Source organism: Triticum aestivum, chromosome 2D (assembly GCF_018294505.1).
Source record: "Triticum aestivum cultivar Chinese Spring chromosome 2D, IWGSC CS RefSeq v2.1, whole genome shotgun sequence".
In the NCBI taxonomy this organism is placed as follows: Eukaryota; Viridiplantae; Streptophyta; class Magnoliopsida; order Poales; family Poaceae; genus Triticum; species Triticum aestivum.
Window position 1 is genome coordinate 62,683,809 of NC_057799.1, and position 6,267 is coordinate 62,690,075.

At 43.9% G+C, this 6,267-nt stretch overlaps 1 pseudogene; it reads right to left on the minus strand.

Moving 5' to 3' along the window:
* Nucleotides 1-413: 413 nt before the first annotated feature.
* Nucleotides 414-5,607, minus strand: LOC123055651 (uncharacterized; annotated as a pseudogene).
* Nucleotides 5,608-6,267: the final 660 nt, after the last annotated feature.

Genomic DNA, 6,267 nt, shown 5'->3' on the forward strand with positions numbered 1-6,267 from the left:
GCATTCACATATTATTTTTTCAGAAAATATGTTTTGAGGGAAAAAATGCACATAGATTCCCTTGAAACTTCGATGGATGAAGTTTGAAATATTATCATATTTCAGAACCAGCGAAACAAAAAACAATTGTCAATGCATGATCAAGTTGGCAAACAGAAGAACGCATCCATTAAAAACATAAGTGCATCATCCAAAATATCAAGTTATCATCGGCTTACATACCAAAAGGACACATATGTTTACTGGAGGTACCAACAGTTTACATACGAACGCGCACTACCCTAATCCTATGAGAACGCTACCACCTCGGACCTGATCTAGACCTAACGAAGAAACAAGCTTGTTGGTCTTGAACCTTCCATAAAATCAAGCCGCCAACTCATCCTTGAACGCCCGCTCCTTTGGGGCATTGTTCATTGGGTGACTGAAAAGGTTGTATGCCACATTGATGCGGTATCGCGCCATGTCTTCCTGTAAAAAATGAATACAAAAATTAAGCAAGTATGATACTAGTTATTCTTGTGTTGCATGAGTGGTGAAAACAAAAGGTAAAACAAGTATGATACTAGTTATTCTTGTGTTGCATGAGTGGTGAATGCAAAAAGTTCACATCCATCCACCACAAAAAATTGATATGGATGTAGCAAAATTATTATATGAATGAAGCAAAAGCAGAATGTAGTTGTAGCACACTAGACATATGGATGTAGCAAAAAAGCCTAGTAGGTACGAACTTAAACCACATATGAAGCAAAAACAACACATGGTATTCTTCTGTTGCATGAGTATTGAAAACAAAGAAAGTAGATTGTAACAAAATCACAAGACAAAAAATTAAAAATGTGTACCTGCTTGAACTCTCTCATTGACTTCCCATCATAGTTCTCCACATATTTGAGCCCAAAAAAGCCACAATCACATCTGTGAGATAAAAAAAGTTCAGAAAGTTTGTGATCTAGTTTGATGATGATATGCAAAAACATGATTGAAGCAAAATTCAAAAAGAAAACTCACAGGGTATCTTGCTTTGGGTAATCCTCTAGGTCAACACGGGCGAAGGATCCAACATTGACATTGAATTCGCTGCACTCTTGTGCGAGGGTTGTAAAGTTTGTGATCTAGCACCGAAAACACACACAAAAGTTTCAAAATAAAATAAAATGAGGTGTGTAAAGATGACAACATGGCATTTATGTAGATGAATCAGAAGGGTAAACAGAAAAAAATAGAGAGCATGAGCCTACCAGGTTATTGGCTTGCTTCTTCAAAGGAGATTGTTTTCCTTTTGAATGGATTGAGTCAAATACATTCCACTGCTTGTGAAGCAAGTTTGCGCAAACAACTATCCAATGGCGATCATGCACAATTGTGAAAAAAAGCTGGAAAAAACAAAAGAAAGGCAAAAAGGTACTCAGAACATGTAAAAAAAATTACAGCCGCGTCGCATCATTGGATCATATTTGGAAGTATTTTGTGGTGTGGAACAAAAGAAAGCTTCGTGAAACTTACGAGGTCAAACTTTTGAACCTTGAACAATTTCATAGCCCTTTCAAGCTCAGCCATGAGTTTTGCTGGTTGGAAGGTTGATGGGTCTTGTTTTAGTAGGATCTACTTGAAAGATACAACAAAATGGTTATTGTGTGTTGCAACAAAAATGTGAAAGTAAGAAAGGAATGAAGCATTGCTTGTTTTTACAAAAGCTTACCCCCGCGTGGACTGAGAAGATGTATTTCTTCACATCCCTTTCTTTTGCTGCACGGGATGCGAGGTTGTTCATCTCGATACATAGGGACATAACCTCATCATTCATATCCCCGCGAGGCTTGAAGCATACAAGGAATTTCTTGTATCCAATGAAAAATACACCTAGCTTGATGAAAGGCGTCCTGTTACCATAGATGCAACCGAATGAATCATTTGTTTCGAGCAGAAAAAAAATAGAAAGCAAAAACAGATAGGGCTTAGGTAGCTCACACTTGTTCATTGGGTTGTGATTTCCTCAATGGTTTTCCATGCTTTACAAACTTCTCATACATTTCTGCAGCCTTGTCGACCTTTTGCTTCTTTGCCCTGGTATTTTTTATGGCTGGAACTTTGTCCATCCTCTTCTTCCTAGTGTTCTTGTCATGTGTGCTAGGTCCACTGCTTGCATCAGCAAAATGCTCTTCCATAGCGACCATCTTAGGAGCTGTAGCAAAAAAAAATGGATGAGTTTGCAAGAGATTGTACAAAAAGAATTTGCTGGAATCACACAAATGTGAAAAAAATGTTATGGAGAAAAACAAAAAGAAATGATGCAAGAGGAAGGAAGCATACTTGGGCTGTCATCATCGTCTGAAACAGGAACAGGAAACACGGGGATGTTTGCATAGATGGGGCTGACTGTGCTCTTCTTAATTGTAGCCTCATCCGTGGAATGCATCATCTCATAGTCTTCGGAGCCCTTTGGGAACAACTCACAGGATGGCTCGTCGTCCCAAATGCCGGCTGTCGCACTCCTGGGTGCATCATAGAAGAGTGGGGGGCTGTGAGGTGAGGCGTTGCCTTCCATCTCGAAACTCACTCTTTGTTGCTCACGAGTTTCCGCAGCCTCTGTTGCAACTTCTAGGTTCAATCCGGTGACTTCATCCTTGTTGATTCTAGGTGTTGTACCTTGAGCTTGAGCTTGAGCACCAATGTCGGCATTTGCAGCTTTAGCATCATTCTCTTTTCCGCAACATTCGTCCATGATAGGTGCTTCAAAGGAAAAGTTGGGCTCATTGGTAGCTGTGATGGCGTCTCCAACATCACGAAGGAGAGAGGCCATCCGGTTGCATTGCAATCCCTTTAAACACTGTCCAAACTTGCCTACTACACCATCCACCTCTGCTGCAAAAATACCCTTGTGCTTGTCATAGAGCATTTGAAACTGAGTTGGTACCTACACCATCCACCAACATTTTTAGTGACAAGTATATCCATATTTTGAGAAGTATGGATGTAAAAAAACACAAATGTGGGTGTAGCACATTAGAGGTATGGATGAAGCAAGAAACAAGTAGGTGTGGTGCTGTGTCACTATGTATCAAATAAATAGTGTGATTGTAGCAATTTACTGTCATGGATGAAGCATAAAAAACAAATGGTCTATACCTCTAGGTAGCAAATTATTGATATGGATGTAGCAAAATTATGATATGTTTGAAGCAAAAACAGAATGTAGTTGTAGCACACTAGACATATGGATGCAGCGAAAAAGCCTAGTAGGTATGAACTTAAACCACATATGAAGCAAAAACAGAACATGGTTGTAGCACATCAGAATGAGGGATGCAGCAAACAAAATATACACTTGCAACTGGGTATAGTAAATAATGCAAAGCCAAAGGTAAACAGGAAATGAATACAAAGAAAAAGATAGTGTAGATTGTGAAAGAGTACCCTTAGATCTTGCATGCTAGGGAATGATTGCTGCAGCCAATCGTTGAGCGATGATGATAGGTGTGGTTCAGTATCAACATTTTGTTGAGCCTCGTTTGATTGAGAGTCCTTTGCTTGAATGTCAGCACCTTGAATTTGGCTTGCTTGGCCACTAGGTGCTTCAGCACCAACTCCCTGCCCACTGGCTGCTTCAGCACCAACTTCCTGTCCCATGAGTTGTGCTGCATAGGGGGTGTTGCACAAACTCCGGATCTAGGAAAACAAAACATGAGGGGAGACAAAATAAGAAGGCCGCCATAACCTAAATGGAAAAGCAAAGATTGCTACATGCAAATTCAATGAGCAAAAAACATGGGGGTGTAGCAAAATTACTTGGGTGTGTTTCCCGTAGAAAGGTTGGACAAGAGTGAGTTTGTTCTTGTCAACTTTATCCAACCAATCAAAATCCTTTTGGCAAACAAAGCGTATCCTCGGCACGGAATAATCAATGGCATGCTCATTTGGGAGGCCGGGCGGGATATCAATATGATCCATGTATATGATCTGCAGGGAATGTAAAAAGGACATTAGCCAACAAAAACATAAATGCGAGCTATAGAAAATGTACAGAAGGTTTCATGCAGCAAAGAAAAAAGATGGAGGTATTTCATAATGTTGCGTTGCATACCGCTAACATCGGAAGGCATGAAGCGATCTGAAACTCTGCTGCTTTTTCTGTATTTGCTTGCATCCTCTTCTTCTCTTGAAAGACTCCAACCTCCTCCATCGCTCGTGCCAACAAGTGCTCATCCCAAGCGAATTCATGCACCAAAGACATATCTTCCAGGGAAGCAAGATACTCGAGATTCACCATATTGCCCGTGCCTGGGCACAAAACTGTTGCCAACGCAAGGAGTGCCCAAGTCCTATTTATCATAACCACGTCCTCCTCACTGCAACTAGTGAGCAACTTGACAACATGGGCGATTGGAGCCCTGTTCCCCTCCTTGTAGATGCTGCGAAGATCATGTTCATCACTCTTCTTTAGAAGCTTCACGGGTCTATCACCGGATGGCACGTTGAAAATCCTTTTCACCATAAGCTTGCTGAAGGTGATAGATTTGTTCTTGTGTTTGAACTCAGAGAGTATGTGATTCGTGTTCATCGCAACAAACTCAATGAGCTCATGGGGCACCTTGAAAGACCGGATGTCCAACAAGTCTCCAAACGGTCCCTCCCTTATGATTCTCTGTTTTTCCGGTGATACTTGCTTCCCAATCTCAGCCAGCCTTTTTGAGTTAAACCTTGACTTAAAGCCACATAGATTGTACTTCTTCTTATTCTTCTTCTTAGCCTTCTTACTCCCCTCATTCTCACCAGAGGTGCCTGCAACATCTACAAAAAGGAAAAAGTATAAGCACACATAAAAAATATACATCCTCAGTTGGACAGTGCTTAATTTAAGCTACTAACACCACTTCAAAATGCTACTACCACCACTGAAAAAAGCTACTAACGACAACATTTTGAACTTATCACAGGCCACAACATTTTGCATCTAAAAATGTTACATATATGTGGAACAAACAAATCCTAATGGGATCCTAATCCCATCCCAAATCCCTAGCCACCAAAAGCCTAAGAGGCAACGGACCCTTCAACAAATCCTATTTAGGAAACAAATCCTAATGGGATCCTAATCCCTTCCAATGAAATTCTGTAACTCCCTTCTGAAGAGCTATAAGAGGCAACAGACCCTTCAACAAATGTTTAGGGATATTTAGTAGCGAGTGAGCTGCCATCACCGAGCCTTTGCCATATGCACCCATCAATGCATGTCTTTGTATTTCCAATACGCACCCTGCCAAAACTCTTGTAATTCTTGCCAGATAGGCTACTAGTGCTAGCGCACTTGAGCGCCCATACTCTCTCCCCGTACTTAAGAACACCGGCCACAAACATAAGAATTGCAGCCCGACGGAGCAAGGTCTGACGAGCCACGACGGAGGACTCATATAGGACATAGGTAGCTGCCAGCACCTGCACCGCGAAAGTCTGTAGATGTCGCAACCACAACCGGTTGTCCTCAATGGTGTAGGCGGTGATGTTGTCCTGCCCGCCAAGGTGCAGCAGCAATAACGGCGCCCACAACGCCATCAGCTGGTGCTCCAGCGACCTCTTGCTGCTACTGCAGCTAGTCACAGACATGTGGCCCAGAGCGTAAATGGCTGTCGTGTCGGCCAACAGATACGCTGGCCAAATGATGGCTCTGAGCACGGCTGAATCTCTGCACTGAGGGAAATTCGACAAGAAGCGGAGAATAACCACCGCCCCCGCCCCCTCCCACAACCCTGCGGGAACACCACCCCGCCCGCTCCCTCGACCCGCGGGAACACCACCCCATCACCGTCTGCGCCGGCGCCGGCGGCGGCCCGCGGGAACCTCGCCCCGCACCATAACCCGCCCTAACCCTAAAGCCAATGGGGGAGGGGGAGACAACACAATGACAGGGAGAGGACGAGGGGAGAGTTACCATCCGGGGGCGCCATAGATCGCCGGAGACTCGAGATCCGCCTTGGGCCGCCGCCGCCGCTCCTGATCTCCAGGCGCCAACAAGCCAGCCGCCCGCCGGTCGCCCTGCCTCCTCGCACCAAAATGACCCCCCCGTGCGGTTGCAGCAAAAACACGGGAAGGGATAACCCGTGCGTGTTTAAAAAAAAATACGGGTCTGGTAACACGTGGCGCAAACAGCGTCGTTGGATCAAAAGAGATCCAACGCACGGAGCGCGACCGGCCCGAGCGTTCCGCCGGCGCCCCGGCCACCAACACGTGTGGTTACTTGTTTCGGTTTCCTATTATTGTTTTCTT